At 45.2% G+C, this 23,706-nt stretch overlaps 1 protein-coding gene across 3 annotated transcripts in view; it reads left to right on the top strand.

The window, feature by feature from the left end:
• ABTB3 (ankyrin repeat and BTB domain containing 3) overlaps nt 1–23,706 on the top strand; it is a 309,294-nt gene that overhangs the window by 196,703 nt on the left and 88,885 nt on the right. The gene's annotated exons all lie outside the window — the stretch shown is intronic.

The following is a 23,706-nucleotide window of genomic DNA, read 5'->3' as shown; positions in this document are numbered from 1 at the left end:
CTGGCCATCAGAGCTACACAGTTCCCAGAAAGTCCCTGGAGGGGTCCAGGTGGGAACTTTGTGGCCCGAGGTGGTGTCTGAGACCTGGCTGGGGTCTCTGAAATGGGTTTGCATAGGGTTGAGCCAGTCAAGGATAAAAATGGCCTGAGTCAGGAAGGTGGGTCTGCAGATGCGGAAGGGGTGAGGGGCCCTGCTGCTCAGGGTGGCTTCATTGTGAAGGCAGCCATGGGAGATGCCAGCTCCTTGGGTGGAGGGTCTTCACTTCCTCATGGCTGCCCTGGGGGTGCCTGTGGGGACCCTAAACGTCTTCGTAGCCAAAGTGAGTCCTGAAGGTGCGCCAGAGACCAGCTTGCTCCAGCAGACTCCTCAGAGGGAGGGAGGGAGAGAAGGCTTCCAGGCAGAGGCAGAGGACTCTCCCTCTGACCCAGCTCCTGGCCCTCCCTAGCACAGCCCCTCCACTTCCCCTGCCTCAGCTTCCCCATCTGGAAACCAGCAGCTCAACTGTATGGTTCCCAGGTGCCCTTCTACCTGGAAGACTCCAGGACTCTCTGAGGATGGTCTCACCCTCCCAGAGGCAGGTTGTCAGCAACCAGACTCCTGGGGGCACCCCTCTTCCCCGGGGAACAACCCACAGAGTCCGTCTCCCCACAGCACCTCACCAGTCAGGCCCTGCCTCTGCACAGGCCTGTCTGCTCCAAAGACTGCGGTAGTGACCCATATATCGAAAGACTGGTTGGGACACCCGGGAGGCTCAGTGGTTGAGCCTCTGCCTTCGGCTTAGGGCGTAATCCCGGGGTCCTGGGATCAAGTCCCACATCCGGCTCCCTGCATGGAGCCTGCTTCTCCCTCTGCCTGTGTCTCTGCCTCTCTCTGTGTCTCTCATGTGTAAATAAATAAAATATTTTTAAAAAAGAAAAGAAAAACACTGGTTAAGAGAGTGGACTTATGCTGGCTTTAGATCCTGGCTCTTCCAATTAAAGGTCAGAGGAGGGCGAGGGCCTTGGGAAATCGCCTTAACCCATCTCCCTCCCGTGCCTCAGCTTCCTCATCTGCAAAATAGGGCTACTGAAAATAAATCCTGCATAGGGCTGTCGGAGGACGGAGTGAACCGAACAGCACCCAGCAGATAGTAAGTGCTCAGTAAATGCTGGCTCTTGTTCCTATTATCGAAGACACCATCTGTACTTAGGCAAACAACTCCCAGTTTGGGCTCAATGCGGTTTTCTTTTCTCTGTTAAATGGTTCCAGGTGGTTTTGAGCTGCTCACTGGCTGCTTGGCCGCTACAGGGATGGACTGGGGCTGAACTGGGCTCCCTTCTGAAACCACGTCTCTTGGCTTTCATCTCAGGGAAGAGAATGGAGCATGAGTTAGACAAAAGTCGCTGAGTTTTTGTTCTTGTTGATTTTGAAGCATCCTGAGTTAGCATGAATATTTCAATCCCTCCTGGAGTCAGCTTCGACAGGCCTCCTGATGGCGATCTAGGCCAAATCAGCGGGTACCCTCTACGCACATTCAGGTGCCAGACATGGCCAAATTGGAGAGGTGGCAAAATGCTCACTGTCCCTGGGCGGATTGTAACCTCAGTCAGAGACACTGAGACTGCTGCGAGTGCACAGCCTGGGCTCTAAGCAAAATGAAGCCAGCAGCTTCGACTCGTGGGGCATCTAGCTCCTGCCTCCCCCAAGCCCACCAGCCTGTGCGATAGTGGCTGTGACTCACTCCCACCACTGTGCACATGACCCCCAGGGGACCCTCCTTCCTCCATCTCCAGCCAGGCAGTGCCTCCTCTGAGCTCCAGAACCTTCTCGTCCTACTCTGCCTCAGTTTCCCATCAAGTCTCACACACGCAGATGGCTCTTCTTCCCATAGCACCTTATGCTTTTCTGCATAACGCTTACTGCAGTCGCTAATCGTAATTCTGTTAGGTGTTTGTTTATTGCCCATAAGCCTCGTGAGGGCAGAGAACACTTCTGGTTGGTCGCCAGTCCACACCTAATGCCAAGCTCAACATCTGGTGCACGGTCAGGGTTCAGTAAACATTTGTACAAAGCAAGAGCAAACTCGTCGATCTAGCAGCCTTGGAACATTTCCATTTGGGTGTGCTCACAACTGTGTCAAATCCGAAGTTATCCTCCTTCCCCTAAAACCAGCTCTTCTTCCTCTCTCCCTTGTCTCTAAGAATGTCATCTCCACCAACCTAGTCACTGCTGTCAGAAAACTAGACCTTGCCCCACGCTTCTTCCTCTCCCTCACTTCCTCCTACAGCTGCTGGTCAGCAGATCTTGCTGATGCTGCATCTACGACATCTCTTATCCCCCTGCCACCCCCAGATTCCTGCCACTGTGTGCTTGGCATCATGTTCCCTCTTACTTCTGTTACTGCATCTGACTTCTATATGGTCTCTCAGGATGTGAGGCTTAATATCCTCTGGTCAGTTCCATCCTCCTCGTGGGCACTAGGCTGAAACTTCTAGAATCTGAATCTCATTGCATGTTGGACTCCTTGCCCCCCACTCAACACATGTGCATGGCCCCATTACATCTTCCATTTCATGGCTTCCATCTTCCCTTCTGGAATCTCTTTCAGGATTCAGCATGTAGCTGGAGTGGCTGTAAGTCTGGGGAGACCATCTGAGGTTTCTAGACTCTCTGGGACAAGATGTCAAGACACACGAGCTTTGAGGGAGAGCAGAGGAAAGAGAACATGGCCCAAAATATGTGGGAATCAGTTCTGTCTCAATCTTTCCCATCTTCTTTGGTTGATTTTTCAGGGGTCAGCGCAAAGTGCAAAGTGGAACTTGCCCTTTTTTTGAGCCACTTTGGGCCTCTAGAAAGAGTGTGGATATGGGAACAAGATTGACATTTGGCTTTGTATCTCAGCCCTGCTTCTTCTAGCTCTGAGGCCTTGAACAAGCCACTCCTCCTCACTGAACCTCTTTTTCTCAACTGTAAAATGAATTTGAGACCAGCCTCCCGAAACTGGTGTAAGCCACGAACTCAATATTGTAGCTAAGCCCCCAGTACCATACCTGGCATGAGAGCAGCTCTCCTCCTCCTCATCCCCCAAAAGAGTAGCTGATATTATACATCTTTTTATCTGGTGAGGCAGCTCCAAGATGCTGTTATCATTGTCCCTACAAAATCCTATGTGTGTATTCCTTCTGGACAAAACGCTCTTTCTCCTGTTCCCTGATAGAATAGGCATTGGCATTTACCATCTGAAATCACACACGGAAAGGCTTCAGAGGAGAATGGACTCCTGTTTCCGGTCAAGTATGCACACCGGCTCCAAACAGAAACCTCTGAACAAGAAGTTTCCAGTGGGAGGTGGACTCTGATTTTGAATTGTTTATCTCTGTCTCTCTCCCTCTCTCTGTCTACACACACACACACACACACACACACACACACACACACAATCAACCAACATTTCCTTAACTCTTTATTTTCACTCTGGCAATGTCAAGTAGGGCCATAGTGCTTGTCTGGTTTTTCACCAGACTATATTCTTCAGGAAAAAGGCTGAATGTTATTTGCCTGTGTCCATGCCGGGCAGAAAGTCTGGAAACATTTGTGGACTTAAAATATGGCTTGTTTTGTGCCTCAAATCATCTCAGAAGAGCCTTTGCTGGCCCAAATATTTGGAAGTAGGCCTACAGACACTGTTCTCCTCTTTCATGTGGGCTTAGCTTTAGAGTTGCTACATTTGTTTTGGATAGTTTCATTTTTCATTGCGGGATTTTGAAGCAGCTCAGTGCCAGTGTGAAATTTCTATAGTTCAAGTTTTTCCAGAACATTGGCTACTAGCTTTGGAGCTTCTAAAATCTTTCAGAGCAGTTCTTGGGGGCACTAGAAGCATGTACTGGGAACAAGTCCTGGAAAAAGCTGGTGTTCCAGAATGAGAGAGACAGGCATGACCCAGACCACATGGACTAGAGACTGAGACTATAAGGCCATACCTGGAATACCATTCAAGTCAGGTGTTTGCAAAGTCAACATGGAGGAAAACATTCTTTATCAAGGAGAATCTGATCTTTGATATTACTGAATCTTCTGTGTGCCAAAGGCTGGTAGATTTATGATGCTGTGTAAAAAAACAATGCTGACCTTGCAAGTGCCTCCAGGAAAGAGAGTGGCTTCAGATTCCATCAAAAGAAATAAATTGCTATTAATTATGGTACTCAGCCTTGACACCAGCCCACCTCACTGGTTTGTGACTTAATTTTTTTTAATTCCTTAATTCAATATATAATAAAGCTCCCTAAAAAAAAAAAAAGGGTCCCTGAGGGCAAACAGTCTGCCTCTTATATGTTTTTCTGGAGCCCAACCTAGTATTTTGGCATATTACACATTATATGTGCTTTTATTTTTAAGATTTTATTTTTTTATTTTTTTATGAAGAGACACACAGAGGCAGAGACATAGACAGAGGGAGAAGCAGGCTCCTTTGTAGGGAGCCTGATGGGGGACTCAATCCCAGGACCCTGGGATCATCACCTGAGCAAAGATGCTCAACTGCTGAGCCACCCAGGTGCCCCACATTAAAAATGCTCGACAAGTATTTGCCAAGTTAGTTAAAAATAAACACAATCAATGTCATCAACAAAGCCTGTTTTGTATTGGATCATCAGATGTTTTACAGAGAAATCTTAGCTCAGATGTCATCCTTATTTCTGATTTTCATTTATCCAGTATTTCTAAGAAATGTCTAAGAAATAGGTAATTCTACTTAATTTTTTCCTGGGACAGAACCTTCAGTAGTTTACATTACATTTATAAATAAACACATATCATAATATCATCAATCAATAAAATCTTTAGGTACTTCAGATATTCTTACTTAAAAAAAACTCAGATTTTCAAAGATTTATAATTAGGCAATTTTTATTATATATGTTTATGTGTAAATATGTATTTATGATTAAGAGATATTTTATAAGGTTTATTTAGGCAATATTTATTTTACTAATGGTAAGTGTAAACACTTTAATTTTGATAGTAGGAGCTATATGAGGCTGTTGGTTTTAAATAGAATCATCTTCAGGTTGTGACAAGATTTTCCTCCCCTATATCATTATTGAAAATATCAGTGATTCCTAGATGTGTTTGGCCATGGATGGCTTCAGTAACGACCACAAAATGAAAAAATAGTAGGATAAATTGGACTATTTTGTTGCCTGAGAAGATCAAAGATGGGTTTTATGCAGAAGACTACACAATTAGGTAGTTTTATTCTCCACCAGTCTCACTGAAAGCAAACACATACCTAGGCAGTGGCAGCTCGTGCCCCTTTTGCAAGCAGAGCTGTATAAACAGATGTGGTATACTGCCTCCCAGGGGCAGCTGAACCGAAAACATGAATTACAGTCACCAATCACCAGTTGTTTGGGAGAAATGAAACAAAGCTTAACAAATAGAAAAATTTACACTTGAAGAAACAGAGCTAATAAAGCAAACATAATAGACATTAGAAGTTAATGGTACCCAAGTACATACACTCACCCTGTCAAAAGATCACTCCAACACATCAGTTCTTGATGTTTTCTCGTCTGTGACATATGGACAGGTGATAGTCAAATGCTAACATACTCCAAGAGACATATTCAGGATTAAACAAAATTTCTGGCATGCTATTATAACTCTTGTTCCATCACCCTAAGGAATGCATATTAGAATGCAATAGGCAGAGGTATCCTTGACACAAACAGCACTACCAGTCAAAATGTTTAGTTGCAAAGGTTAAATCTACTATGACTGCTTAAAGCAGAAAGAAGACCTCTGGGAGGCCCTGTAGAGGTAGAAGGTTACCAGATCCTTTCCCTTCTGTATGAGAATTGGACCTTAGGTTAATTCTCTAGCTCTCTTCTCCTGGAAACATGATAAAAATTGCAGTATCAAGGCACCTGGGTGCCTCAGTCAGTTAAGCGTCTGCCTTTGGCTCAGGTCATGATCTCAGAGTCCTTGGATCAAGCCCTACATCAGGCTTCCTGCTCAGCAAGAAGCCTGCTTCTTCCTCTCCCTCTGCCACTCCCTCTGCTTTTCTTTTTCTCTCTCTTTCTCTTTCTCTTTCTCTCTCTCTCTCTCTCTCTCTCTCTCTCTCAAATAAATAAATAATATATTTTTTAAAAAATTGGTGTATCAACTATGTTACCAAGCAGCATGCTTATAGTCAGAGTAACTCTAGATTAATAAATCTGATTTGGCCTGCTGGCACTGTGAATAGTTGATAAGTATCCAGAGCTTTGGGTTTCCCTGAGTTCATTGGCTCTTGTCACTGGCAGTGTCCTTGCAGGAACCTTGAAAACTGTATCTGTGGAGTTGCTACAAGAGATACTGGGTTCATAAACCAGGATAGTTCCCACAGTCACCCAAGTGGATCTCATATTCTTGCATCTGTGTGTTACCTGGGCAGAAGATAGCTCAAGGATGGCTGGGTGAATTGCTATAAGGCATTGCTGAAAGGAACATCTGATGTCGTCCTGCTGGGCCATGTGTGGTCTGTTAATCCCATGAGTCTAAATGTTTAGTAGAGTTTAAAAAAGACTTCTGGTGAGTGTTAAAGCCAGAGAACCAGGCTTCAGGGCTGCACAATCTAGAACAGTGTCCAAATGTCCAAGCTGCACCCCAGCAAAGACTCCAAGGCTGGGCACAGACACCACCAGGGCTGCACAATGGACATTCCTAGCAGGACCTCTGCACCATTACCCGTGAAACAGCTTTCTACCAACACCCTAGTCAGCCTCATGTTCCACCTATGTCACACTACTTGCTTCCAAATCAATGGAGCCCCGGTCATATGCCTGCACCCTAGCCACAAGGGAGCCTGGGAAGGTGACTTTCTACCTTGTTGAACCAGGGACTAATAATATGGGAAATTCTTGAAGTCATCAGCAGCCAAAAAAGTTGACAAAGGTGCACATGAAGTCATCAGCAGCCAAAAAAGTTGACAAAGTTGTGATACACTCTTCTAATTTACTTGTTTTTAATATAAATAACACATAAGTCAATCACTTGTACAGTTCAGTACTTTTGACCATTATTAGCCACACATCTCACAACTGATGGACACCACAGCTGAGAACCAAAATACTGCCTCAAAAGGACTCTCTAGACTAACACTCTGGGAACCTTGATAGGAAGGAGAAGAAGGGAGGAGGACTGTTTAAGCAGGGATGTTGAATGCCTTTTCACAGAGGAAGAAGGCTGCTTCCTCATCTTCCCAAGGCCAATGATCACGTCTGTCACAAAAGACCCATCATATGCCCAACCAGTGCCCAGCTCCAGGGCCCTGGAGAAATTCAGAGTCAACAAATGCATGGGAACATGCTAGAGTGAGGGGCCACAGGGTAAACCTGTGTCCTGCAGGGCTGTAGGTGGGCCTTGGTGGAATGGCCTGGAATCCCAACAATCATATAGAGAGGAAGGAAATGCGTGTTGAACTCTGAATAATTAACTTGAGAAACAAGCTTTTAAAACATGATCCATTCATAACATAAGCATGGCTGTAATTCATTTCATCTGGCCAAGGTAAAAGCAACTCTAATCCCAATATTTATCAAACTGTGGGTTACAGCTCATTAATGTGCCATTAAATCAGTGTGGTGCAGAGATGGGCAAACTATACCCCACAGGCCAAATCTGGCCCACTGCCTGTTTTTATAAAGTTTTATTGGAACACAGCCATACCGATTTATTTACATATCATTTATGACTGCTTTTACACTTTTGATTGCACTTTGTCAGAGACCAAATGGCACACAAAACTGAAAATACTCTTTGGTCCTTTCTAGTAAAAGTTTTCTGACCCCTGATGTTATGGTTACAACCTAAAGTTTTAAAAAATGAACTTGAACAGAAAAAATCCAAGTAGCTTTCATGAAGTAAGGTAAGTATGTTTTGTGAAACTTTTTTTTTTCTGTTCTGTTAACTTACTGGAGTTGCTTACTTTGCCCAAGATCATGTGGCCAAAGTTGCAGAATTAGTGTCTGAACCCTCGGAGTCAGGTCCTGGTCTGTGCTCAGATTCATTAGGCTATTCTGCTATCAGTAGGCTATGATTTCAAAAGAAATAATGTTTGAGATTCTAATTCTAATCCCTAGAATTTGTTTTATAATCTTCATGATTGTTTATAGGATATAAAACTAGCATGTACATGTATTAAACAAAATGTGGTAACTCCAAAAAAAATAAAGACAGAAGACACTTTGAATCACCCATAAGCACTATGACCATAGAGGGCATATATTCTGTCTATATCAAGGTACTTTGGTTGTTTCACAAAATAAGGATCATAGAGCACGTGCAATTTTGTTGACTCGTGTCACTGAGTAGACTTTAAAAGCACAATTTTTCAAGGGACTGTTTCATCATTGGACATTTAAAGTCAAGAGAGATCAGAAAACAGGCATGTTGAACATGTTCCATGAAGGTGAAACTGAGCCCTGGTGGGATGAGTGGACTTGTTATAAATGCAAGGGGTCATAAATGCGCTTGCAGCTGATTGGCAGGGCAGTGCCTCAGTGCCTTTGCACAGGCTTTGTCTTCCTCCTGAAATACTGCCTCCTCTCTACCTCTGTATTATCTGACTTAGTCAGTTCATCCTACAGGACTGATTGTAGGCATCACCTCCTTCAGGAACTCTTCCCCCCCACCTCAGGCTAGACTAAGTGTTGAGGACCTAGCTTGGTGCACAGTGTATAGTAAGTGCTCAATAAATGCTAAGAACTAACAGAGCTGGGTCTGAAACCTGTGTGTTCCAACTCAGGCAGCCCTCAGCTTGACACCTGCTATACCGTTCACGTGCTTAAGGCCTCTTTTCCTCAGCTGTAAACAAGAAATAATAATTCCTGCTTTATGGGGCTATTTCAGTGACTAATGAACTAACTTATGTCAGTACCATACACAATCAACTGACACTTAGGAGATGATCTATAAACAATAGGAATTATTACTCCCTTAATTCAGGTTGACACCTTCTTAGCACTGCCAGCACACATTGGGCGCGTTATAGATAATGGCCGTTATTCTTCTCGTTGTCATAGCTGGCTTGGAACCTGCTGTATGCTCTAGCAGGTCTTCTCAAAACGGAATCAGTGATGTGCCTTTGAATCCCCTGGGATCTCATTAAGATGCAAATTCTATTCATAGGACGGGGGATGGGCCCAAGATGTCCCATTCCTAACAAGCTCCCAGGTGAGGTGATGCTGTTGGTCCAGGGGCCACACTGTGAATAACAAGACATTGTAGTTCCTGTGTTTGTCATTCATTTCCCCAACTCACTCCAACTCCCATTTTTAAGTTACGTGAGGGCAAGAAATAAGCTATTATGATGATTTTTGTCTCTCTGGTAGAGCTGGGCACATAATGGGCTTTGGGGGCTGGATTGAGCCTCGTGAGATGCTGGATCTTTATGTAATTTGAGGAGATGAATGGATCCCCAAGGTCAGGCCTGGCCAGCCTGCAGAACTTTGGAGCTGCAGCAGCCAGGGGAAGACACTGAGTGTCTGAATCTAATAATCATCTTCAGCCTAACAAGGTGGCTCGTCTAAAGCAGCTCGGGGATAGCAAATGAGCGAGAAGCATGCGAGGCAGAGGTGAGGCCAGGTTTCACAGGGGTCCTGCCTGGAAAGGCGGCAGGGCAAACCCAAAGGCTCCCCAGCTCAATACTGTTGAACACTTCTAGGCTCCAGGGCTGGTCACATGGCTTCGACTCAGGAGGTTCTTTTCCCCCAGACCAAGGGGCAGAATTTGCTCCTAAGCACAGGTGACAAGCTGAGAGGCTCAAGTTCAAAAACAACCTTCTCCAACATGCAGGGTTAAGGCTGATCAGATGTATGCACTGCGCTTGTTCGTTTGAATATCCAGGTCCTCTCTGAATCCCAGTTAACCGGCTGCCACAGTAACCTGGTCTCGTCTGACACAGCAGTTCTTCATCATATGGGAAAAGGAAGGAAGACCTCAACTTCATGAACAGAGACTGAGGAATTAGCACTGCGCTGCCCAGTATGCTAACCACCAGCCACCTGTGGCTGTTTGAATTTTAATGCATACAAATCAGAGATGCCTGGGTGACTCAGTCGGTTAAGTGTCCGACTCTTGATCTCAGCTCAGGTCTTGATCTCAGGGTAACGAGTTCGAGCCCAGCCTGAGTGTGGAGCCTACTTAAAAAAATAATAAATGAAAAAAAAAATAAACGAATGAGTGAATAAAAATTAAACAGAACTAAAGCTTCAGTTCCTCAGAACCGCTGTCCTCATTTCAAATGCCCAATAGCTACATGGGGCCAGTGGTTCCCGTATTGGACAGCACACATAGAGGATGTTTCCATCTTCCACTGTCTATTGGACAGTGCTGATCCGGAGACTCAATGCAGGTCTCCTGCACCCACCCCTGCCCCACCTTAGAAAAGCGGCCTATGAAAATCAGCACTCCCAAAGCAATAAGTGAGGAGTGATTGTAGAGACCAGGGACCAGCTCACCTGCTGAAGCATATCCCTTGTCCCCATGTTTTGATGATCTTAGAGCCCAGTATTTCAAAACAACCATCATCATCATCACCCCCAAATTTGACAAGATAGTTGTAATGTACAAGTCTCCCTTTTAAGCGCATTGGCTCACTGAATCCTCACAGGAATGTTAGTGTTTTAGCACCTCCTTTCACTACTGATGTCTCTCCCTTCTCATGCAGAATGTCAGGCTCAGAGAGGCTGTGTAGCTTGCCCACGTTACACAGCTAGTCGGGGGCAGAGTGGAATGCAAACATAGGCTGCCTGAGTCCAGAGTTGGCTCTCTCCACGGAGCACTGTGCCACGAGGACGGATGGGAAGGATCATCAGGCTTAAGAGGGAAGGGATGGGGTCCCTCTGAAGGTCAAAAACCTGGAAATCTTGAACCAGGAATGTTCTTATTTTAATATGCTTCCCCCTCCTCTTCTCTTTTCCTTCTGAGTTTTTCCCTGGCTTAGGCCTCAATAAACATTGCTCATATAAATGGAATAATGATAATCAAATCACTTCATCTGATTAGACAGCCGTTAAACCTCTTTGAGAAACACGCTCCAGCCCTGGCAAACATTGCTATAAACACAGAACCTACCTCTTCAGTCTTCACCGCAGTGCTACTTGAACTTTCCATTTTTTATTTAATTTTTAAGACGTGTTTATGATTTATGATCGAACTTCTTCAGTTGTTCGTTCTTCATTCATTTATTCAGCAAACATGAATCGCGTGCCTGAGTGCAGAAATGGTAAGAGTGGTGATCAAATCTTCTGTGTGCCAGGCACCACTTGCTGCAAGTACTTGCGGGGATAGGAGAGGATAACCTCATGATGGTAGGCATTCTTGTTCTCATCCCCACTTTCTAGGTGGGGAAAGGGGGGCAGAAAGGTCACAGGGCTCCGAGGGGCTGCACAGGGATTCACACCCAGCAGCCTGGCTCCAGAGTTCACATCCAGTATGCTTGGTTGCCGTGGGCCAGGCCCGGTGCTCATGGAAGGACCGGGGACCCAGGCAACCTTGCATGGCTCCTGCCCTGTGCAGCTCATTTATCATTTATCATCAAAGAAAGAAAGGGCAAAGAGTCAGGAGGGGGATGCAGATAAACTGCCTCAGGGGATCCAGGAAGTTGGCTTTTGAGGCAGACGGAAGCATGGGTAAGATCAGGCACTCCAGATGGAAGAGCCACCAGCAAGGACTCCAAGGCGGGGAGTCTCCTATGTACCACAGACCAGTGAGACCAACTGCAGCAGAGGCCGGGCTGACCTTCAGCTGGGTCACAGAGATGCAGCTGTTTGGCCAGCTGTCCAAATGCTGAGATACTTCTCTGAGTTGGCAAAGAACTGCTGGGCCACAAGTCCCTGCCCTCCAGCACCTGCAGCTGGGCACCTGGGTCCGTGGCACAGGGTCCCGCCGACTCAAAAGCACAGGACGTAGGTGGCACCTGAGTCTTATTTAGAGATAAATATTTATCACTGCGGAGTTGAAAGTGCCTGGGAGAAAATTATATCCTTACAGGTGTTGTTGGGCCTTTGTTCCCTCAACGGCAGGGTGTGGTGGAGGTTCTAACCGAGGGGGAAGCCTAAGCCCAATGCAAATAACCTGCTCATCCTTTAAGGCAGCTGCATCCTCATGGTTGCTGTGAAACCTTTGCTGCCCCCGCAGGACAAGGCCTCCTCTGTTCTCTGTGAGGCCGTCTGTGGCAAATTGTAACAACACTTGGTGCCATCGTGTGCCAGGCCCTGGGATGAGCAGGCTTCGGACCCAACGCCCCAGTGCAGATGCTGTAACTCTGCCTAGTCTCAGTGAGGAGTGAGGCCGAGCGGAGTTCAAGGACTTGCCCAGGTCACACAGCTACGCTTCTGAGTGGCCAGGCTGGAGGTTGCGCCCAAGCACCGTGAGCCCAGAGCCGGAGTCCTCCTGACCGCCTCTCTCCCAAGGCGCCCTGGCCATTGCTTGCTACCAGTTGCTTCCATGTCTGAGCTCGTCACAGGCAAGGACCGGGCTTTGATCAGTGTGTGCTCTCTCTGGCAGCCAGCCAGGGCCTGGCACAAGGTGGACAGGGACACAGAGACCAGTCTGAGTGCATGGCAGCAGGAGGAGCGAGCCTGGCATGATGCGGGAACTGGTTGGAAGTTTCCTGCAAGAGCCCCAAAGGCAGATGACAAGCATGTGGCTTGACCAAGTGCCATCTCCTATGGCCCCCAGCGAGAGAAGTTGCCAACTGAGTTGGCAATGTAGCTTCCCTGAATGGGCCCAAGGGAAGCTACATTAGCCTCCTTGGATTTTTTATTCCTTCTCCTTTGCTGGGAATTTGCAGCCCTCCGTGTACCCCATGTCTGGGGCCTCAGGCACTGTGCACGAATGTGCTGTATGTGTAGGAAAAAATTTTTTTAAAAGAACATTCCCAAAAATTAGCCCTCAAAGCTGCAAACTGAGGGCCCAGCACGACCAGAGCCAGCAGGAACCCCGGGTGCCCGGGAAGGCCAGAAAGGCCTGTGGAGAGGGATCACTCCCCGAGTTCAGCCTGCTTGCAGACCATCTGCCCGGTGCCAAGTTTCTGCTCTGTTTTATCCTTCCAGAAACAGTGATATTGACAGCTGCCGCACATACCTGAGTTTCACATGTTATGGAAAACAGTCCAGGCAGTAAAATCTGGTCATTTGCCCAGTAGACATAGTATCTGAGTTGATCTTGCATTTTTCAAAGTCTGGCTTTCCCCATGAACCCTCACATGTCCACATGTCTCCTAGCTGACCATTGTCCTGGATTTTCATTGATTTGACCACTCGTCCCCTCCTTCCATTTTGCTCTCCTCATGGACAGTAGCTTTTCACAACTGTAATACCAGGTGCTATACATTCAAATTTTTAGATTATATTTATTTTAACAAAAAGTTATATATACTCATTTTTTTAATTTTGGAAAATACAGAAAAACATAGGAAAGAAAATTAAAATCATCTACAACTCTGCTGTGCAGAGGTAACCCAAATGATTTATTTGGTACCCTTTCTCGTCTTTGTTTTTAATACAGATAGTGAGGCTCTTTAAAATAGCTGTACTGTGTATGTGTGTATAGTTTTATATCTGTTTTTATTTCACTTAGTGTGCCATAAGCATTTTTCCTGCTACTACTACAGAACATTCATAAACATCATTTTTAATGACTGCAAAATATTCCTTCTTGTGGATGCACCATTATCTACCTAATGGTTCCCAGGTTACTGGTCATTTGGGTTGTTGCCAGTTTGTGAATTGCTGTTCTTTTAAAACTACACACAGTAGCATGGCTAAAACATCAATGCAGAGGGAACGGACATAAAAAGAATAATCTCTTTGGAGTAGAGCAACTGAGGACTTCACTCATGAGGCTCCTGATGGCCCCTTTGAGTGAGAAATTGCAGAAAAGGAGAGCTCTGGGAGGCAACCCTACCTAGCCCGATCGCAGATCCCATGTCCTGTTTCACAGGAAGAAACTTGTGGAAAATGTAGGGAGGAGTGGCCCCCACCTGGCCTGTAAGGTCTGGCCATAGCCGATATAAAAATCTCCTAAGTGAGCCCTTCATGGTTTCCAGGAGTCTTCCACGCATATAGTCTTCCTGCATTCTAGGAGTGGAAAGACTAGCCAGGGTTGCCTTTCACAACTTTAAAAGAGACTTGCTCTAGAAAAGTGAAGGTATTTACCCAAGCCATGCAATGAGTGGCCAAAGGGAAACCAAAGAGCTGCTCCAGGGATCTCTGGAAATCCCCACCCTGCTTCCTGTACTGCTTCTAGAATGGAGCAGAGCCTTCATACAGCATCATCAGAAGGCAAGTTTTGAGCTGGTACCGTTGACAAAGTTCATGGCGTACGCAGTTGGTGGTGTCCAAAGATGAGGAAGTCTCCACAATTCCAGGAATCATTTGTTTAGTGGTTGTGTTTGTTTATTATTCTGGATTTTAAATTGCTCTGTTTTCATTTTCCCCATATATAAGAAACATTGCCCGTGAGGGCTTCCTCGGTTCTTTCAAATTGGTATGAGGAATTCTGTTAAGATTCAGCCAGTCAGGAGATCCCTGGGTGGCTCAGTGGTTTGATGCCTGTGTTTGGCCCAGGGTACGATCCTGGAGGCCCGGGATCGAGTCCCACATCGGGCTCCCAGCATGGAGCCTGCTTCTCCCTCTGCCTGGGTCTCTGCCTCTCTCTCTCTCTCTCTCTCTCTCTCTCTCTCTCTCTATGTCTATCATAAATAAATAAAAAATCTTTAAAAAAAAAAAAAAAAGATTCAGCCAGTCAGGTTCAGGCGGGTCCAGGACTCTAGGCCAAATGTGCTGGCAAAAGAAGGTGGATATTTCCCCAGGCTGCCATTTCACTGAGAAGTTCCAACTCCTGGGCCGGAGTGAGCCTGTGCAGTCTTCTGTTACACTGCCCCTTACTAGATCCTTATATGGAATCTCACCCTTTACTTAGAGACCCTATGGCAAGAGGATGTGGAAGGAGCATTCTTTTTTTTTTTTTAATAAACTTTTTTTTTAAGATTTTATTTATTTATTCACGAAAGACACAGGGTGGGGAGCAGAGGGAGAGCAGGCTCCATGCAGGAAGCCCAATGTGGGACTCAATCCTGGAACTCCAGGATCACGCCCTGGGCCAAAGGCAGATGCTCAACCGCTGAGCCACCCAGGTGTCCCTGGAAGGAGCATTCTATGAAGAAAGAAAGACACCAGTAAACATGCAACACCAAGGACCACTAGTGAAAACACTAACGGCATGCTCCACGGTCTCAGAGCCTTCCCTGGAGACACCATCCCTCTTCAGACCCCAGAGCACCTTGTCAGACCATCTCACTTCCCACGTCAGCCTGGCATTGTGGGATCTGTCCCTCCTTCCCTGATGGCTGGCCACTTTATGCTCCAATCCACCCATCCGAAGACTTGATGGGACAAGTACACCAGGATAATAGAGGGCAGTTAAGCAGACTTGAGCACTTGGGACTGCCCTGGAAAATGGGAGATGCGTGGCCACACTGAACTCCTCTGCTACCTTGACCTCCAGCATCCAGGTTTTCAATACTCATGTCTTCCACAAACCCAGCACGGACCCCTATTCCAAGATGATGGTCAACGAACAGGGCACAGACTAAGCAATCACCTGCTCCTTAAATGCCTCCCTGTTGGCGCATTTAGTATCTGTCACATTCACCTACCACAAGGTCTCCCTCCTCCTGTCCCCTATCCCTTCAGCTGCTTCGGTCCACAGAATCTCCTGAACTTGCTTAAAAGAGACTTGCTCTAGAAAAGTCTCTGCATCAGCTCAACTAACTTCCTCTGCCAGGATTCTTCTTCCAAGCCCTTCTCTCCCCACTCCCAGGCTCGGGTTGGCATTTCCCATCACACACCCACCCCCTCTCACTGCAGGGGTTCTGACTTACTCTCCCATAAGATTTTATGCATAAGGCTTTTTAAATAGCTTCTTTTCTCCTGTTTTGCACATTAGACCAAGGGTCTGTTGAGGACTGGGACCATTTCCAGTATCACCAAGTGTATAAGTTTGGTACATAGCAGGCATTTGTTTACTCACTCATTCATTCAACAACTATAGAACATACACCATATATGCCTGGCGAGGAATAAATGCATAAATAATAAAGTATCAGTCATAGATAAATGGTATAAAGAGAAATAAAACTGGGTATTCAAGTTATGTATGAGTGATGTAAGTTGCCGTTTTAGGTCCAGGAAGGTTTCTCTAAAGAGGCTGAATTTGAGCAGAGACCTAAAGGAAGGGAAGCAGTAAGCCATGTCAATATCTGAGCACAGATCTTGCCAGCCAGAGAGAACAGTAAGTGCAAAGGCCTGGGACAGGAACATTCTTGGCACAAGCAAGATACAGGCACTAGAGTCCAGTAAGAAACGGAATGAGTGGGCCGGGAGAGTGTAGGAGATGAAGTCCAGAGTCGGCAGCCAAATCTTACAGAGCCTTCTGGGCATGCGAAGTAGTTTGGTTTCTATTCTATGTGTGATGAGACACCCAGTAAATGATGGTTACATCGAATTATTTGAGTTTAGTTGAATGGAACTGAACTGAATTGGGTTTCGCTGAACTGAACAGAATTGGTCTCCTGTTACTGTGGACAGCATACAGTTTCTGGACCATGGAATATCCCAAGTCCATCCTTGTTACCTACGATTGGAAAAGCTCGATGAATAATCCCATTAAACAACTTTAAAACCTGTTAGTGCATGAGTTCACCTGTTCTGGAACAGGCACAGCCTTGTAGATTGTTGCAAAAGCCTTGTGGACAGTGACACTCTTGCCAGCACCCCACACCGACATGCTCTAGTTTCATTGTGGTGGCAGATGGGGTACAGGGAACACCTAAACCCAAGAGGACTGTAGTCCTAATGCCTGCCCATCGTTTATGTTGCATTTCTGACTTTCTTAGATCTGAAGTGTTCGAGGTCACTAGGATTTATTCTGGGCCCTTGGCCAGGGTTCTGGACCAGACTTTTAACATAGTTTTTACCCAAGCCTGGTTCTCATTGAATCTTAATTATGTGGATTCCTACCCTTAACACAACTGAAAATAAACCACAGTTAGCTAGTTTTATAATTTTACTTGGTTCTTATGCAAACAATCCAGTGAACCATCACCCACAATGAACTGGGAAACCCACCAGAATTTAAGCTAAGCAAAAAAACATTTGTTCATTCATTCAAAGAATATTAAGAGCCTGTGAACCAGGCTATACTAAGTGCTGGGGATACAGCAAAGCACAGGATAGGTCCATGTTCTCATGAAGCTGATGGTCTCATGAAGGAGAGCAAACAAGCAAGGTCACTAATATAAAATGTCATCTTGAGTAGTGGCAAGCACTACTATGTGCAAGTTTGGGGAATGCAAAGGTGAATAGTTCATGCCTCTACAATGAGGTTGGGATGGTTATAAAGGCATAAATTATAACAATAATATGTTACAAGTGGTATTATGCAATCATGTACAAAGTGCTATATAAAAGTAGAGGGGAACAAGCAGCTAGCTATATTGTATGGGGGGGTGGCTCTTAGGGATTAATTCCCAGAGGAGGTGACATTTGATCACTCTCTTAGGACTTAGCTGGATGGAAAGGATTGAAAGAGGGAGGAAACAAGAGTAGAACAAAGGCAGAGAGATGAGAGCAAGCATGGGGGTTCCAGAAAAGACTGGTCATTTGGTGTGGCCAGAACACACTGGCACTGGACAGGCATGGACAATGCCTGAGAATAAGACAATGAAAACATGTGGATTGAGGCCAGGCCAAAGAATTTATACTTTTATCAGATGATCAGATTTGCATGTTAGCACATGCATCTTGGCAGCAATGTGAAAAGACTGGAGAGAACAACTAGAATGAAGAAATTATTATGAAAATAATGCAAAAAAAAGAAAAGAATGCAGTAGTCCAGTTCTAGAAGGAGTCTGTATGTAAGTGGTCAATCAGCTAAATTTGGAGTGTGGGACTCATAGGGTGTAGAGGGACTGAGAGTCTCTAGTCCAACCACCCATTGGATGTTTGGATCTCCTTCCTGAAGGTCTCCCCATGGGATTGTCCAACTAAGGCCCCAGTCCTAGAGGCTTCCTTCCCATTCCATCTTTAGATTACTGAGACTCCTCTGAGGTCTTACTTCTGTGCAGCTGAAATCTGCTCCCAGGAGCTGCCACCACTACACCTTTTGCTTCTTGGGGCTTCTAGAATCAATCCAACTCCTAATTCAGATGAAACATTTCACTGTTTAAAAACAGCTGTAATTTACTGAGCACTTTCTGTGTGCCACGCAAGTCTGCAGGGCACAAAGTACTCCATTTCCAGATGGAAACCTGGGGTTCATATGACTTGCTGGGATTTGGGCCCTGACCTAGTTAACTGGCAGCACCAGGATAAAAACCCAAGGCTGTCTGACTCCAGAGCCTGTACTCCTAGAAGTAACTATCAATTTAACTTGGCAAATATTTAGCACCTACTACTATGAAAATCCCTGTCCTTGGTATCATAGAGGGAAGCCTAAAGTAAAGAAGCACGGTTAATAATTTCCAGGGCTCCCCATTCTAGTGATTTAGACAGTGGAGTCAACATCCAAGCAGTGTGATAACGTGTCCTTGGCTTTGGCTTGCAGGGTGGCTTTTTCAGAAGAAGAAAGTGACTTACATTTCGTTCATTGCATGGGCCTGGTTCCTGCTGGTAGCACTCAGGCAAGCCCAATGCAGGAGCCACCCCCACAGAGTCCATGTCTGAGAAAGAAGGCTGTATCCCAGGAAGATACAGGAGGGGGATACACTTAGGTGGAAGGCGTGAAACCAGTGTGTATAATCAGATTTGAGGAAAAGGAAAGCAAAACTTCAGCTTGGACACAACCCAGTGGTGAGCAGAGAGGAATACAGCAAGACTGAAAAGCTGGAAGCAGAATGAGAACAGGTGTAAGAAAAACCACAAGAACGGAGCCTGGGCACAGAGCGTGGGTGCAGGGGCTCCCCCTTCAGGCAGTCTGTGGTATTCCTGCAGTCTGGGCGGGGGGCGGGGGGGCCTTAAAAGGGATTAGGACACTGACAAAGTGAGGAGTTAGCGGACCTACCTTCCCAGTTGTGTTTTTCTTACCCTGCTGTTTAAATCAGTAACAACTTAGACTATATGCATTAGGTAATTTGATGCACGGGAAAATGAACGTATATCTTCCCCACAATTGCACTCCCACACCTGTGTCACCTGTAGTTCACCTGTGGCCCTGCGAGGAAGGACCAGTGGGCATTATCCTCGCTGTTTAGGCAGGAGAGGGATCTAAGGGTTACGTGGCATCTTTGCCTCATCATTCACCGTGCAACCAGCTTCCATTCAGAGCCACGCCCACACCCCAGCCAAATCCAGACATCCTTACCTGCTTGCCAGCCCGCATCCCCTCCATGTCCGAGAAGTGCTGCTCCTGATCGGGCTGGGTCTCCCTTCCCCCACCCAGGTTCATCCCCAGATGAGGTTTGCTTTAGTCTCTCTGGTTGGGATTTCTCTGCTTGCCCTGGAGGTGGTCCTAGAACTCAACTCCTTCACCTGCTGATGTGAAGAGAGGAGCTTCATTCAGGACCTCTCCTTAGCGCATTGGACAGGTTTTGGTAGGAGGGGTGCAGACACACCCAGTCCTCTTGCCACCTGCCAGATGAGCAGCCCTGAACATTCTGCATGTGCAGATGGAGTCTCACACTGCAGCACTGCCCTGTTCGAGAAGTCCTTTCCCGGGAAGTACCAGAGTCCAGCCTACAAAATAGCCCTTTGGCATTTCCTTTTATTAAAATCAAAAGCTCCCTCTCTGGTTTCTGTCATCTCTCATTTCCAGATCTAGCAAAATGTAAAATTGGTAATGTTTAGTTAGGGAAGTTAAGTTGCACACATGTTTTCTTCTTACGCATGTGAGATCCCTTAAATCTGCTAACTGGCCACAAGGTTGTTTTGAGTGGGCATCAAAACTGCCTCCTTTTTTTTTTTTTTTTACCCTAGTCTCTTCCTTGATTTTTAAGGCTTTCTGGGAAGTTCTTTTTTCTTTCCTTCCTTTCCCCATGTTCTTTTTCTATTCTCTTCTTACTGGGAAATTCTATCCCATTTCCATCTCCTACCTTCTCAAAGGACCCCCCCCCCCATTCTACATGGTAACACTCTTTTACTTTATTTTTCCAGTTATTCTTGGGGCTTTGGTATACTCTGAGACAATGATGCTTATCTGGTAATCACTTATAATGGATCTAACTCTGAAAAGGATTTCAGCTAGATTTACAGTATGAGTTCAACATAACAGAACCACAAAACAAGGATAGCAATACACACAATATATCATTAACAGTAAAGAAGACCAGAAAAAGTACCAGAAAAAAACTCTCCTAAGGTTTATCACTGCAATTGAATGCAAAATTTAGCTTTGAGTTTCCTGCCCTCTAAGGCAAAAAAAAAAAAGGAAACATACGTTATATAGCTCTCATCATCTAATTTAAACACACATAGAACATAATCTTTACCAAAAAAAAAAAAAAGAAAGAAAGAAAGAAACTATTCACAGAAGAATCATTTTGGACTTTTAGCAAATTCTAACCAGGGCTAATCCTCTTAGATCTTTCTGGTGATCTGAGTCCCCTGGGGAGTTTTTAAAAACAATCTAGGGGCATCTGGGTGGCTCAGTTGGTTAAGCGTCCAAAGCTTGGTTTCGGCTCACGTCGTGGTCTCAGGGTTGTCAGATGAGCCTCAAGTCAAGGGGAATCCCTCCTCCTCCACCCCTCCCTTTTCTGTGGTGCTTGCATGCTGGTAAGCACGTGTGCACTTGCTTGCGAGCTCTCGCTCCCAAATAAATAAATAAGTAAAATCTTTAAAAAAATAAAATAATCTATAACATGGTCTAGGGTTACTAACCTCTAGGGAAATTATTGACTATGCTCAGGTCAGGGTCTTTTGAAGTCACATGGCCACATCTGTAAACAATGGCATTTGTTATATAAAGTGCCCTCCAGCCCACCCTGGAGGGCAAGTATGAAAATCATGACCTTTGCCTACTTGAGCAGATCTTAGTGTTCATTTGGCCTAGCTTCCTCACTTTCCAGATGAAGAACTGTAGCTTCTCAATGTGCAATGACTTAGTCAATGCCGCACTGTTTTTCAGAGAACTCGTATAATGACTAAGCCCGTAGACTTCGGATTCAAGACCACTTAAAATCAAATCCCAACTCTGGTCCAATAGCTTCAAGATTCTATATGCTATATGAATTACTTAGCTTCTGAAGTTGCTAAACCTCTGTTTGCTCATTTGTAAATAGGGATGATAGTAATAATTTCCTTCCAAATTACCTTGTGTTTATAATTAAATGAAATAATATACATTTAAGCTTTTTGTGCAGAGCCTGGAATGTTGTAAGCACTCAAGAAATGGCAGATGCTATAAAATCCTGATGATGATGATGATGATGTAGATCATGTAATAGAAAAACTGGATCAAAACTTAGGTTGCCTAATACCTACTATATGTAGCCCTCTTTCCACTACCCCATTCGACCAGGATTCCTTCTGAAATTACACTGACCTGAAGGACATCCCTTAGAACGGCAGTACCCAGTAGGGCAGCTGCTAACCACGAATGCCTATTTAAAGTTGAATTAGGGCTGCCTGGGTGACTTAGTCGGTCAAGCATCTGCCTGCAGCTCAGGTCATGGTCCCAGGGTCCTGGGATCCCACTCCTCGCTCAGCAGGGAGTCTGCTTCTTCCTCTGCCCTCCCTCTACTCATGCTTTCTCTCACAATCTGTCTGTAAAATAAAATCTTTTAAAAAAATAAAGTTATGGATACCTATGTGGCTCCATGGTTGAGCATCTGCCTTTGGCTCGGGTCGTGATCCTGGGGTCCTGGGATCGAGTCCTCCATCGGGCTCCCCACAGGGAGCCTGCTTCTTCCTCTTCCTGTGTCTCTGCCTCTCTGTGTCTCTCATGAATAAATCAACCTTTAAAAATAAATAATAAAGTTAAGTTAATTAAAATTGAATATAATTAGTATTTTAGCTGCTTAGTAACACCAACTCCATTCTAAGTGTTCAGTAGCCATGTATGATTCGTGCTATTGTATTGGACAGCACAGATATAGGACATTTGTGTCATAGTAGAAAGGTCTGCTGGAAGCTGCCTTCATGGCTTCCGCCCACCCCACCCCCACCCCTCGCCCCCTCACAACTTCCTGATGTCAGTATTTTTGTTATTTATGTATTTATTTCAAAATATTATGCTACTGGGGCACCTGGGTGGTTCAGTCAGTTAAGCATCTGACTCTTGATCTCAGCTCAGGTCTTGATCTCAGGGTCGTGACTTCAGGCCCCACAATGGGCTCCGTGCTGGACACAGAGCCTAGTTTAAATATATATATATATCATGCAATTATTCTAAGCTAGAAGAAAAGGTTCTTTGGTCTCTTAAGGCTACTGGTGAGCACACTTGAGGCCGACAAAGCCTCAAAGATAGACAAGTCACATAGCTGGTCAGCAGCAGCCTCTTCCAAAACATGCTTCTGACTCAGTCTCTCTGGTGGCCCAGGAGACCTGGGGAATTGGCTGTCTTAGGTCTGTGTTTCCATAGGGTTCAGATTGATTAGGGCTGGGGTATGAATTTAATCTGGCTTGTCATCTGCCAAATACAGGGTAATGTGAGTTCAAAGGGTTTATTACCAGAGAACAAGAATATCATTTTCTCAAAGCCACAGTCCGGTGGCATAGACATTGAGGACGTCATGGAGGAAACTCTTAGACCATGCACAGTCTCGCCTTTTTATCCTCTTGTTTTTTAGGGAAGAAAGAGATGGTGTTTTAAAATTGATCTGTTGGGGCACCTAGGTGGCTCCGTGGCTGAGTGTCTGCCTTCGGCTCAGGACGTGATCCCAGGGTCCTGGGATCGAGTCCCACATCTGGCTTCGCTCAGGGAGTCTGCTTCTCCCTCTGCCTGTGTCTCTGCCTCTGTGTGTCTCTCATGAATAAATAAATAAAATTTTAGAAAATAAATTTAAAAATAAAGTAAAATAAAATAGATCTGTTAATGGGGTATTATTCAGGCCTGAGAAAAATAAAGAAAATCATTACCATTTACCACATGGTTGGACCTTGAGGGCATTAGGACTAAGTGAAATACGTCAGAGAAAGATAAATACTGTGCACTCTCACATATATGTAGAATCTAAAAAAGCTGAACTGATGGAAACAGTCGAATGAGGGGGTCATGAGGGGCTGGGGGAAATGAGGAGAGGCTAGTTAGTCAAAGGGTGCAAATGTCAGCTAGGTAAGTTCCGAGGTTCCAGTAATGTATGACACAGTGACTATAGTTAACCGAACCGTCTTATATACTTGAAAGTTGATGAGAGTGGATCCTAAATGTTCTCACCACAAAAAAGAAATAGTAATTTTCTGTGAGGTGATGGATGTGTGAACTAACCCTACCCTGGGAATCATTCTGCAGTATATAAGTACATCAGATCGTCATGCTGTACACCTCACATTTCACAGTGTCATATGTAGGTAACATCTCGATAAAGCTGGGAGAAAATAGCTAAAATAAAATAAAAATGATGTGTTAATTTTAAAGACTGCAAGGATGAAGACTTTCAGGTATGTTTCTGACCTCAAGAGCATCGGCGTTGTTATTTTTATTGGTTAGGTTAATTACGAGGAGGTCAAAGCCATTGTCAACATATTT

Source organism: Nyctereutes procyonoides, unplaced genomic scaffold (genome assembly GCF_905146905.1).
Source record: "Nyctereutes procyonoides isolate TBG_1078 unplaced genomic scaffold, NYPRO_anot_genome, whole genome shotgun sequence".
Classification (NCBI taxonomy): Eukaryota; Metazoa; Chordata; class Mammalia; order Carnivora; family Canidae; genus Nyctereutes; species Nyctereutes procyonoides.
The sequence above is the reverse complement of the archived record's forward strand: the minus strand, read 5'-3'. Positions and strand labels throughout refer to the sequence as shown.